The 13964-nt window shown below is 36.3% G+C and overlaps 1 long non-coding RNA gene across 1 annotated transcript in view; it reads right to left on the bottom strand.

Moving 5' to 3' along the window:
* Nucleotides 1–13964, bottom strand: part of LOC139704991 (uncharacterized) — a 123310-nt gene that overhangs the window by 15642 nt on the left and 93704 nt on the right. Inside the window, exon 3 of the long non-coding RNA XR_011706916.1 lies at nt 1584–1636. This is a non-coding gene — a long non-coding RNA (uncharacterized lncRNA). The remainder of the gene's footprint in view (nt 1–1583; nt 1637–13964) is intronic.

Raw genomic sequence — 13964 nt, 5'->3', positions numbered from 1 at the left:
CTGGTTCCCCCGCCTCCACAAGAAATTATCCTTCTACTCCCATCCATTTTTTCCCAATTCTCTCTAGTAAACTTTTATTAGAAAAATCTAAGATTTTATTTAATACAAATAAAATTTCTTTCTGATTCTTAAATATGTGAAAACAGTATCCTCACATTGTATCTTGAGGCCAAAGGGCCAATATTATGTAAATACAAGAAATTAGATTCATTTATGAAGCTTTAGGGAGCTCCCCAGGGAAATCTGAACACCATCCAGGTCAAAACATTTTTCCAAATTTCAAATGATCTTCCTCACAGAAGATGGTGAAATGAGGCCCAATCAGGGAGCTCGAATTCTCTCTATTGCTGAGAAATTGGCACCAACTACAGGCTGAAAAAGAATTCTACAGTTTCTGTCACCAAAGGTCACACTTGGGCACATTTGTCTCTGAAGACAGAGAACTAAAATATTATTTGGTCTTGTGAATTATTTTTTCTTCCTTTATTGAAATTCAATGGAGTAAAAATAACCCCTGCCCATTATCCTTTGCCTGCTGGCTCTACCTGGGCTGAGGTGGTGGGAAAGGACAGGAAGAGCTCTTACAGATGTTTCATAGAAGAAAGCCCATTTTGGAATGTGTTTGCATGACTCATAAAGAACAGTTATTCTTAGCTTTCCCGTCAGAAAAGATAAAGCTCTTTGTCCTATAATACAGGCTTCTACTTAAAAGGAAAACCCAAGGTCCATTCAAAGCTAGAGCCCAGTAATAAGCTCTCATTATAGTACTTGCCCCAAACCCCTGGAGTTGTATTGTATCACTTTTTGCAAGCCCAGAACACAATGCAAAATTGTATTCTGTTTGGCTTTTTAATTTGTCAGGGTTATATCACCAAGAAAACATAGCAGGCACTGCCTAATGCCATAGCAATGAATTTAACTCAGTTATAGAAATCACTCACTTATCTGTACAATTTAATTTATTACACCAGATAGAAAAAATATCTCCTTTTTGGATCACCTCTGTAGAATCAAATCTTATAACCAAATTTATTATTATTATTATTATTATTATTATTATTATTATTATTATTATTATCATTATTATTATTATTACCAAGGATTGAACCCAGGGATGCTTAACCACTGAGCCACATTTCCAGCCCTTTTCTATTTTCTATTTTGAGAAAGAGTCTCACTAAGTTGCTTAGTGCCTCACTAAATTGCTGAGCCTTTGAACTTGCAATCCTCTTGCCTCAGCCTCCCACATTGCTGGTATTACAGGTGTGTGATACCACACCTGACTTTGATTATGTTTTAGATAAGCCTGTACTGATTCCTAGAATTAATACACCAATAACAAATTGAAGCAGCTTACTAAAAGAGAGCACCACTCTTTGATGGATTAGATAGCATAGTTCAGTGGAGACTAAAAGGATTTTGTTGGAATTAAGACACTTCCTCTCTCCAGTCTGTTTCTGAACTGGTTTCTTGCAAGTTCTCAGATTTTTCTCCTTTTGAATCTTTTCAACTCACCAATGCACTTTTCCCCTTCGATTATTCTTTCACTGTTTCAAAATTTACTAAAAATTTTTAACACTTACTTTGGGCCTAGGCATCACAGGAAAAGAGATAGAAGTCCTTGAGGAGACCAAATCTAGAAGGGAAGACAAATAAGGAAATATGATAATACATAATGATAAGGGCTATGAAGATGGGAATCTCAAAGAGCCTTTTGCCCAGCTCTGTCTTGGGCCAAAATGTGCCTTTTTAAAGGATTATCACTCTAGCTCATGAAAAAACATGGCACCACGTATATCCATATATCCCTCTTTGTTCTGGTTGAAAATTCCGCTAATGAAATACTCCTTATCTTTTAGGTCCAGGAGGCTTTCCCTACCTACCTATTTCTAATTCAATACCCAAGCCTGACAGGGAACAGCTTCCTAATGTGCTGCAGTATCATCCTGAACTCAACTTTATGGGACTTCTCATGCAATTGCAACTATGTATATATTACCAATGACTTACATGTCTGTATTAGGATTCTCTAGAGAAACAGAACCAATAGAATATATGTATAAAATCATATATATGTAATATGATGCATATGTATATATCATGTACATGTGTATATCATATATATGTAATATATATGATTTTATACATATATTCTATTGGTTTTATATATTCATATATATGATTTTATAATCATATATATATGATTATAAAAAGGGGAGTTAAGATTTTTTAGATTGGCTTACACAACCAGAAGGTGAGCAGCCCCACAATGGCTGTCTACAGGGTGAAGAGCTGGAGGAACCAATAGCTGCTCTGTCAAGAAGCTGACGCCTCAGAATAAAAGGGATCAGTGATGCAGCCCAGCCAGGGACTGAAGGCCTGTAAACTCCCTGGAGAGTAACTGGGCAAAGTCTACTTTGCAAGAATGAAGGAGCTGAAGTCTGACACCCTCAGGTGATCCAGCAGCAATCAAGAACCTGTTCAAGAAGTATCAAACTTGTATCTGCTACTGCTTCCTTGTTCTTCCAACTTTTTGTTCCATCCAAGCTTCTGTGTAGCCCACATTCAGGGTGGGTCTATGCTTCAGTTTGCTGTCCTATATGCTAATCATTCTTAGAAAAACCCTCACTGAGACCAACAGAAGCTTCTTAATCTTTGGCATCTCTTTTTCTCTACCATATTTTGTCTAAGATTAAAGCATTTGTTCCTTGAATGTTTAATAAATTTGCCTGTGAGACCATCTGGATCTTTTGTTTTAATTGACTGGGTCTAGTATTTTTAATCACTGATTCCATTTCTTTATAGTATCATCCAGGTGTTCACATTTTTTATGAGTAATGATTAGTCACATATTTCTATAGAGTTAGTTCTCTATGTTAACTTTTCCATTTCAGTTATTCATATGATTCCCTTATTTCTTTGCAATCTTGGCTACATCTCTGGATATATAGCCTCTCTGTCATTCTTAACATTTTTTTTGTTTTCCTCTCTTTCATTTGACTTGACCAAGCTTGCCAGAAGTTTCTCACTTTTACTTGTTCTTTTTGAAAAGATTTAGTCTGGTAAATAATTTTTGGTGTGTTTTTTGTTTGTTTGTTTGTTACATTTATTTCTCATATTTTTAAAAATCTTTCTTTCCATTTTTAGATGGTGGGTTATTGTGTTGTTCTCTTCAAATTTTTCAAGATGGGATCATATACTAAATTCATATCACCCTTCTTACAAAAATGACTGTACTTCTCTGCCCATTATTGTGGTCTCAGCCCTGGAACCTCCTTTGGATAATGGAACGTGAGCGAAAGGGAAAGGATGGCAGTTCTTTTACTTCCAGTTCTGGGCAGAACCTTTAAGAGACATTTGGGCTTCTTGGCACAAAAGCAGGACTCTCAGCCTGGGTCACAGAATGGGAAGACAGTGGAGCAGAGACCACCCAAAAACCTGTAGCAGAATTATAGCAGAACCAGGATTCTATGTAACAATGAGCAAGAGATCGAATTTTGTTATCATAATCACAAAGCTTTTGAACTCATTTGTTACCATAGCAAAATTGACAAAAACAGATATTGCTATCTTGAAGTGAAGCACTCCTATAACAAACCTTTGGAAATCTGTGTGTTGACTTTGAGGCTAAGAGACTAGTCACAAACTATTATTGAACGCTGGGAAGATGGTGATCTGTGGTTGACAATGGCAAAATATTTAGCAAAGGGTCATCTCCAATGACGTGGGAAGTAGATAATCTATCTTCTTGTTAAAGAGTGGCTTTGGGAGAACAGGTTTCCAAACAGAATGTCACTAACATTACTGCATTATTCCTTTTCCTCTGAAATTGTCAAGTGAGCTCAGGAAAGAATTGGGCTGCTTTGTAAGCAGGAAAGACATAAATTAAACAACCATTCTCAGGATTGAAGAGTTAGAAAACAGAACTGTTTCGAATCAGTAAAAAATAAATAGAGTAAGGTGCAGTGGCACACACCTGTAATACCAGCATCTCTGGAGGCTAAAGCAGAAGGATCACAAGTTCAAAGGCAGCCTCAGCAACTCAGAAAGACCCTAACCAATGCAGTGAGACCTTATCTTAAAATAAAAAATAAAAAGAACTGGGGATGTGGCTCAGTAGCGCCCCTGAGTTCAATCCCTATTACCAATCAATAGAAAATAAATGCTCTGAACAACAAAAGCTCAGATTAAGATACATGCTCAAGTAAAAGGCATTGTCCTTCATATCCTTTGTTAAAAACACAGAATGGTTTAAACTGACTTCTAGAAAATCATACCAGTCTTTGGACAAAAAGGCTTAGTAGCAGGAATTCTCAAATATTTTCTTGAAGACTCCTAGTTCACATTATCTATATAAGTCTTGAGAGAAAAGCACATCTCCAAAGAACAGGAGAATATAATTATTTTCATATTTTTACTGAAATAAAATCATTTTTAGAACCCCACAAATATAAGCAGTTATAATGCCAAAGTTCCAAAACTTTTGGATTAAAAGAGCCTCTAAGTATTAAGCGTAAAACAACTTTCAGACCTCAGCTCTCTAGAAGGAAGGAGTCAGCTAAGCAAGATCAGCTCCCAAGATGCTCGGTATTCAATACATTTCTGTGATATAGCCAAGAAGGATAATAGAAATGACTGCTCTTCCAGAGAGAATAATTTAGCACCAGGAAAACAGTAGACCTAGCAAAATAAGGCCTAATCAAGTAACATTTCTTATCCTTTTTCCAAGGGTTGAAGTTACTCTTCACAATCCCATGACCATATCTTTGAGAGAAATGCTTTTTTGTTTGATAGATCTCTACATCCTCATGTAAGAGAAAGACCATCATGAAACCCTAACTTTTGAAATTGATGACAAGATTGAAACAAGATATTAAAGGTAACATTCTCATGGTTAGGAGTAAATATATTTTGATTGCAGAAGGAAAATGAATTTTAATAATCAGATAACAGGTAGCAGACAGTGAATGTATTTCCTTTAATACATGTCAAACTTTGACTTCGGGCTTGGGCATAACCTTCTTTGACAGTGAGACAGTTTTTAATAGAAGCTTAAGGTACAAATGAGTTTCCACTAGTTCTCTTGGTCTTCACCTTGCCCTTAAGTACAAGAATAGACTGGTCTCTGCAGAAACTCCTTCAGCCTGGGTCCTGGAATGAGAAGACCCACAGTGCAGGGCAGAACAACACTGGGGCAGATCAGTGACTGACTCCCATCTACAGATGTGCAGCTGATAAACCCACCATAAGTTGAAAATATCTTCAGTCAAAAATGCACTTAATATACCTAAACTACAGAGCATTCCAGCTTAGCAACACAGCATACTGTCTCAGTTTACCCTCATGATACACGGAGGACTAGGAGCCTCCATTGCTTAATACAACAAAGATACACAAATTGCTAGCCTTGGAAAAGATCAAATTCAAAGAACCATTTCTAGTGAATGTATATGGCTTTCACATCACTGTAAATTAAAAAAAAATCATCAGTCAAATCATGTTTAGTAGGGGCCCATCTTTACATGTTATATGAAAAGGAAATGAACAATTATCATTGTAAGGCACTAAGATGCTGCACATTACCACAGCAAAACTGGCTGAAAAGATGCTTAATTCAGTATTTTTCTTAAGAGAAAAAAAAATTGACATTTTCTCTGGGGAGATCCGTTAATTGTATTCTACAAGTTAATATGTAATATGTTCTAATGGTTTAAGCCATTCAGTTCTAAATATTTTCTAATTTCCATTTCCATTTTTGTCCCATGTCTAATTTAAAGTGAATTTCCTAATGTCCAAATATTGGGATAGTTCTAGTTATTTTTTTAACTTCTAATTTGATTGCAACTTAATAAGAAAGTTGGTCCATACTATTCTAATCCTTTGAAACTTATTGAAACTTTAAGGAGAGTACAATTGGAGTCAATTTCAATAGATTTCACAAGTGCAGGAAGAAAAGAAGGCATGTTCTCAGTTTTTGCATGTAGTTTTCAACACATTTCTATTAAATTAAAAACAATAGCTTTGATGTTTGTATCTTTTATATACTTTTCTCCTTCTTTATCCATCATTACTAAGCTCCAACAATGACTCTCTAGTGGATGATTTATCTGTCTCACTTTGTAGTTGTACAATATCATAAAGTTATTTTGAGGTTCTGCTACTAATAACAGCTTTGAATTTTAATATCTCCATGGAAAACTGAAAGGTTTTTCAATTTAATGACATTGTTTTTCTCTAATAATGTCTTTTCTTTAAAATCTACTCTGCTTATATTAAAATTGCTAGATCTTTCTTCTATTTTTATTTCTTTTTCAATCTTTTATTTTCAAGTCTACAATCCTTTCTACCAAATTTTCTGCACCTTTTTTTTTTTAAGAGTGCTCTTCTTTAGATCATTTTTTACACTCCACTTGAGGGTTTTTTTTTTTTTTTGGGGGGGGGGTATTTATTTTTTTATTTATTTATTTTTTATCTTTTGGTAACATAGATTGAACTCAGGGCACCACTGAGCCACATCCCCAGCTCTATTTTGTGGTTTTTTTTAGAGACAAGGTCTCACTGAGTTGCTCAGTGCCTCGCTTTTGCTGAGGCTGGCTTTGAACTCTGAATCCTCCTGCTTCAGACTTCCAAGCCTCTGGGATGACAGGTGTGTACCACCACAGCCCACCTTTTTTTCTTGTTTTTTTAATAATAACTGATACACTTTAATGACTTCTGGCAACAACTTTGTATTGTGTATTTGTCTTGCATTTGCTATTCTTGCTTTTTCTTCTTTTTCTCTTCTTTTGGAAAAACTAAGTACTCCTTGACATTTAATTTTTTTATTTTCTATTTCTTTGACCATTACACATTCTATTTATATGACAGAAATCTTAACAAATTCACTCACGAAAGTCTAAAGAATCAATAGTTTATTCTCCATCTGACTAATACCTAAGTTTCCTTCTTCCAATTCCAAGTCTATTGTTTTGTATTTTAATTCTATCTTGGTTTTTATTTGTTAATATCGATTGTCTGGTTATATGAGTAGCCACAAAGATAATGCTCAAGGGGTTAATGAAACAAAACTTAATTTCTTAATTTTGTTACAATCTGCATTGGGTTAGGTATAACTCTGTTTGGCAAACCCCCTCCCACATGGTATTTCAGGGATTCAGGTAAACTAACTTTCTTCCTTCCTTCTTTCCACTTTGGTTTCTTTTTTGTTGTTATTGTTTTAGTTGGGGTTTTATTTGGGGGAGGGAGCATTTGTTTTTGTTGTTGTTTTTGGTACTGGGGATTGAACTCAGGGACACTCTACCACTGAGCTACATTCTATTTTGGGTCATGCTAAATGGCCCCAACTAGCTTCCAATTTGTAATTCCTCCTGCCTCAGCCTCCAAAGTCTCTGGTTACTGGCGTGCACCACCACACCTGGCAGGAGCCTCCATTTGTAAACTGAACTGTTTCTGAATTGACTTCCAACCACATAGATGGGAGAGAGACAAAGTGAGCCACCCACCCGCTCAGCAGCATCAGACTGGTAAGATGCATTGTCTGTTCACAGGTCTGTTGTGAGGACTCAGTCCCAAACTCCCCATGCTTCTTAATCCCGGTTCAGAGGAAGGACAGGAACTGCTATCTAAGTGCCCAGGAAGAAAGAAACAGCACTGTTGGTCTACACACCTTCTTATTCCTGTTTTGAATAGTTAATACTGTTTACACTTACTTATTCAATTTTTTTTTCTATTGGTTTGTGATTCTCCTTGCCTTTCCTGCTTGCTTTTTGAAATTCCCTTCCTTGTGCCTGAAGAACAGCCTGTAGAATATTGCAGCTCTGTTAGAAAAACTTGGGTTATATTTATTAAAATATCCTTTTTCTATAGCTATGCAGAATGTAGAATTCTGGATTTAAGTTTTAGATGTACACTTTTTATAGCTTATGGAAGGCACTTTGACTGCCTTTTGCTTTCACTATTGTTCCCGAGAACATCTGTCATCCAGCCTTACTTTGGAGAGATTCTGTCTTCTCTCTAGAGGTTTTTAAAATCTTCTTTTTGTATTTGATGTTATGCAGTTAAATTGTGATGTATTGGCATATTAATTTTTAAATTTCCATTATTATCTCTTTTATTTCTAGTTATTCTGGTTGATTCCTTCTCAAATCAGCCTCTTAAAATATTCCTTCTGCTTCACTGTGCTTTATAATTCCTTTTTACTAAAACATTCTGAAGATAACTGAAACTTAGTTGAACTGTCAGAAAGCTGAACTATCAGCTAGAATAGCCAATTAAAGCAGTCAGCCCAAAATGAGGAATTTACACCTTTAATAATTTTATGGGATGGTATAAACAAAAGTCTAAAACTGGAAGAAGCTCCCACCCTCCCTGCCCCATTTTTTCCTGTGGAATGGTCTATGGTGGAGAGTCAAGTAGATCAGCACATGGTAAGAGTGGTCTCACTGTTGAGGGGCCTGGAACAACAGGCTTTATCAGCTTTATGGACTTTGGGCTGAGAGTGGAAAAGCACTGGATCCTGAGTCAGAGTAAAGAAAGGGTCTTCAGTATCCCTTCTCTTCTCCACAGAGATCTCCACAAGGCACCTGAAGACCTCCACCAAGGCCTCAAATAAAGACATCTGGGAATGAAGGGGCTGGGAATGCAAATATATGAAAGAACATTACTAGCCAGGGGGCCTGAGGTCCTAACTGCAATTTGCATCAGAGACTGAAGTGTACTGGCCATGCCCCAAGTCTGACCCAGGGATGGCAGCTCTCCCTGCGTGGCCCGTCAGGTAGTAGACTTTGTAGTTGTCTTTGGTCAGGCCTAAGAAATTACACATAGGTTTTTAAACCAAGAACCAGATGCCTCAAAACATAAGCATTTTGTATTTTTTTTTTCTGATAATTGCAGTCACTAAGAATGGTTGCAGGTCTGATTCTGCTCAGTTATTTCAGCTAGTTCTTATTTATAGTGTCTTCTTTCCTTGTGCCTTTTTTGAATTTTTAATTCTTGGAAATTCATGCGAGACCTGCAGTAAAGCTATTCTGATGGAGAGGATTTGTGTTTGCTCCAACCAGGAACTTGACCCACTTTAAAATAAATTCTGATGTTTAGATTTTTGGCAAGCACAATCTATTGCTGTGACTTCTAGACAAACTAGGTGAGGGGTGAGTTTATGATTTTAAGTCAGCAGCAGAGAATTCTCCCTTCCATTCCATTCAACATTTGAGAAAGACAACTTCTTCACATTCTCCTTGTGGGGAAGAGAGAAGGCCAGATGGATTTATTTCTAGTTCATGTGGAAGGCATTTGAGGTTTGAACCTGGATGTGATAAGGGTAAGGAAGGAACTTTCTATTAGTCTCTCCACCCTGGAATGGCTTGGGACTTGCTTATTTTTCTGGAGTCTACTCTCCATCTAACCTTCAAATTCAAATTCACTCAGTTTTCTAATGTTCTCAATGAAAATTCACAGCTTTGTCTCTGTATTCCTGATTTCACTGTTAGTTCATTAATATATTTGTGTGTTTTTAAAATCTATTTGATGTTTCTGACTGTCCAATGGGTGATCCATCAGTTCTATAGGCTATTATAGTCTCATAATGAAACATAACAAGAGTCCTGTTCAATATCTTTGTATTTCATGCTGCTATCTGCTGCTGGGACTAAGGACTTTGTCATGCCGATGTGCACTCTGAAACCTCCTCATTCCTACACTAGGCCTTTCTTGGTGCCCTGAGCCTCTTTGCATACAGGGGAACATATGAGGACTTCTTCAATCCATACCCCAAATGTGGGAAAACATCAAGTCTTTTTTATATTTTCTGTTAACTATACAATACTGGTCTTTCTACTCATCTCCTGTTACCATGAATGGTTCAGGGTCCACTAAAAAGAAATTCTACAAGTAGAAATCAGGACACAAGTTTTCCATGTTTTGGGTGTTACTCAAAACCAATTAATTTTATTTCTTTATTTATTTGTTATAATTTATTATACATGACAGCAGAATGCATTTAAATTCATAGTACACAAATGGAGTACAATTTTTCATTTCTCTGGTTGTGCAAAAAGTAGAGTCACACCATTTGTGTCTTCATACACGTACCTAGGGTAATGATGTGCATCTCACTTCACCATCTTTCCTACCTACATGCTCCCTCTCTTCCTCTATCTCCCCTTTGCCCCATTCAAAGTTCTTCCATTCCTCCCATGCTCCCCCCAATCCATTATGGATCAGCATCCACTTATCAGAGAAAACATTTGGCCTTTGGTTTTTTTAGGATTGGCTTACTTCACTTAGCATGATATTCTCCAACTCCATTCATTAACCTGCAAATGCCATGATTTTGTTATCTTTTAATGCTGAGTAATATTCCATTGTGTGTGTGTGTGTGTATATATATATATATATATATATATATATATATATATATATATATATATATACCACAGTTTCTATATCCATTTATCTATTGAAGGGCATCTATGTTCGTTCCACAACTGTGAATTGTGCTACTATAAACACTGATGTGGCTGCATCACTGTAGTATACAGTTTTTATGTCCTTTGAGTATAAACCAAAGAGTGAGACAGGTGGCTCAAATGGTAGATCCATTCCAAGTTTTCTAAGGAATCTCCATACTGCTTTCCAGATTGATCGCACCAATTTGCAGTTCCATCAGCTATGTATAAGTGTGCCTTTTTCTGCACATCCTTGCCAACACTTAATAACATGTAATAACTGCCATTCTGACTGGAGTTAGATGAAATCTTAGAGTAGTTTTAACTTGAATTTACTTAGAGGATCCAAAAAATTTCACCAGAAAACTTCTAGAACTAATAAATGAATTCAGCAAAGTAGCAGGATATAAAATCAACACTCATAAATCAAATGCATTTCTGTGCATCAGTGACAAATCCTCTGAAAGGGAAATGAGGAAAACTACTCTATTTACAATAGCCTGAAAAAAAATACTTGGGAATTAACTTAACAAAAGAGGTAAAAGGCTTCTACAATGAAAACTACAGAATGCTAAAGAAATAAATTAAAGAAGATCTTATAAGATGGAAATATCTCCCTTGTTCTTGGATAGGCAGAATTAATATTGTCAAAACGACCATACAACCAAAAGCACTATGCAGATTTAATACTATTCTAACCAAAATCCCAATGACATTCCTCATAGAAACAGAAAAAGCAACCATGAAATTCATCTAGAAAAATAAGACACCCAGAATAGCCAAAGCAATCTTTAGCAAGAAGAGGGAAGCAGGTAGCATCACAATGCCAGAACTTAAACTATACGTCAGAGCAATAGTAACAAAAGCAGCATGGTGTTGGCACCAAAATAGATTTGTAGACCAATAGTACAGAATAGAGGACACAGAGACAAATCCACATAAATACAGTTATTTCATATTAGAAAAAAGTACCAAAAACATACATTGGAGAAAAGATAGCCTCTTCAACAAATGGTGCTGGGAAAACTGGAAATCCATATGCAGCAAAATGAAATTAAGCCCCTATGTCTCATCATGCACAAAACTCAACTCAAAGTGGATCAGGACCTAGGAATTAGACCAGAAAATTTGCTTAGTAGAAGAAAAAGTAGGGACAAATCTTCATCATGTAGGATTAGGCCCTGACTTCCTTAATGAGACTCCTAAAGCACAAGAAATAAAATAAAAAATCAATAAATGGGATGGATTCAAACTAAAAAGTTTCTTATTAGCAAAAGAAACAATCAGTAAAATGAGGAGAGAGAGGTTACAAAGTTGGAGCAAATTTTGCCACACACACCTCAAATAGAGTACTAATCCTCGGGATATATAAAAACTTAAAAAACTTAACACCAAAAAAAAAAAAAAAAAAACCCAAATAACCTAATCAATAAATGGGCTAAGTAACTGAACAGACGCTTCTCAAAAGAAGATATACAATCAACAAATATATGAAAAAAAATTTTCACCATCTCTAGCAATTATAGAAATGCAAATAAATATTAATTTTCTATTGTCATGTTATACCCTTTTCCACATCTCACCAGTTCCACAATCTGACCATTAAGCAGAGGCCCAAAGTGGTAGAATTCCAGCTGCCATCCCTCCACACACATACACCTGCATTTCTCATAAAAAGGAGATAGAGGAGAAGGAAGAAAGTCTAACTTGAAATCCAAGGTCAAATAAGGATTTATCATTTCCAGTTCAAGTTCTGTCCTTCCTTTGAAAAGAAGAAAACCCAGGAATACTCTAGAACCAAAAATTCCTTGCTTTGGTATCTCAGAAACGATAACCTGGTTTACTCATTTGCTTACATGCATTATTTACATGCTATATTACAATTTGTCTCTGTATCAAATTAGACGCTAAGCTTCTTGAAGGCAAGATTTGTAACTTGCTCATACCCCTATGCTTAGACTAGCACAGTGATTGATTATACATACTAGAAATCCGATAAATATTTATTAAATGAATAAGTGAAAAGGTCCATTGGAAAACTGTGTCGTGGTTTAATGGAAGAACAGGGAGAGGTGCAGAGATATGGGAATGTGGTTGATAAGAGTGGAAAAGAGCTCAAGAGAGTGAGAAGGAAATGGTAACCAAGCATATGTTGAAAGCCCAGCATGAGTATCTAAAACAAACATCTGTCCTGCATGCATCTTTAAGACTATGTCTATTTTTTTTATAACTGAAAAGTCCCATTCAGGTTTGCCTGGTGAGAAAAAAAAAAAATGACAAAGAAAGAACACCTAGAATACCATCATACTCAATATAAAGAAGATGCTTGTAAAAGGTCCAAACCAAACAAGCCTATGAAAAACAGAAACAAAAACCCCCAAACCCCATTCTATCTATATCTTCAAATGAACAACGGACGTACTTCGCTTATCTACATTTTCACAAGTGCACTCTGGAAAATTTCATCTAGAATCAGTATGTAGAAAACTCAGCCAAGAGAGGGATTTAATCATATTAAAATTTCTCAGAAACATGTGTTCATTCAAACTACAGGTGGGTTTGACTGGTGGGGGAAAATTGGGAGAATAACCAGTGACCTGTGTAAAGCACATGTGCGTGTCAGAACAAAATAGGGATCTGGAGACTTCTCACACCTCTCCACTGTCCACCATCCTCCTCACCCTTTCCCTTCCTCCCATTAAAATGCTTCTTAAAAGTGTTTCCAGTCAGAGGCAAGAAGCACTCAGGTGCTTTTCCTTCCTCTTCCCCTTCTCTTTCTTCCTCAACCATTTATTGAACATCTAGTACACACCAGGCACTAGATGGTAGAAATGAAATGAATGAGTCTCGGCATCTATCTTCAAACTCACCAATAACAATATTAAAAGGTGCCCTGTGTTACAGAACAAGTGAGAAGCCACTGGAATTAAGGGAATACCTTAGGTGGAAGAAGAGTAGTAGTACTTTCATGTTTAAGTTAAACATTTTTCTGGACCCTTAAGAAAATGATCAGTCTGGTTTCCCTGACTGAAATATGTATACCATCAAGAATGCAACTAAGATTACCAATGATGGCATCGAGTTCCTAGGGGAAATTGGGGCATCTAGGTTCCTAGGGAAACGACAGTTGATTTCTTAATGTTTTTATACCTGCCAATTCTGTAAGACTTCCTCCTGATGATTACATAAGTTTTCTTTCATGCCAGTCAAGATAACATTATGCAGGTCCTGCTAGTCACATGATAACCAGTCACAGACAATCTCATTCAAAGCTGTTAGTATTTTCTTTATTACTTCTTCCAGTTCTGATATTATGAAGTCAGAAATGAGAAATGCAGCTTTCACAGTCTCATAGAATTCCAGGGACCAGCTTTCTGGTGATTTTTCAAGTTTCCTCTTTCATTAAGGGAGAGGCAGAATTATATCAGAGGTAAACAAAATTCAGGTATAATTCCTGTGTTTTTAGGTACATACCATCTACTCTGATATTTTCACCCAATGTCAAAATAAAGCATCAAG

This window comes from Marmota flaviventris, chromosome 3, assembly GCF_047511675.1.
Source record: "Marmota flaviventris isolate mMarFla1 chromosome 3, mMarFla1.hap1, whole genome shotgun sequence".
In the NCBI taxonomy this organism is placed as follows: Eukaryota; Metazoa; Chordata; class Mammalia; order Rodentia; family Sciuridae; genus Marmota; species Marmota flaviventris.
The sequence above is the reverse complement of the archived record's forward strand: the minus strand, read 5'-3'. Positions and strand labels throughout refer to the sequence as shown.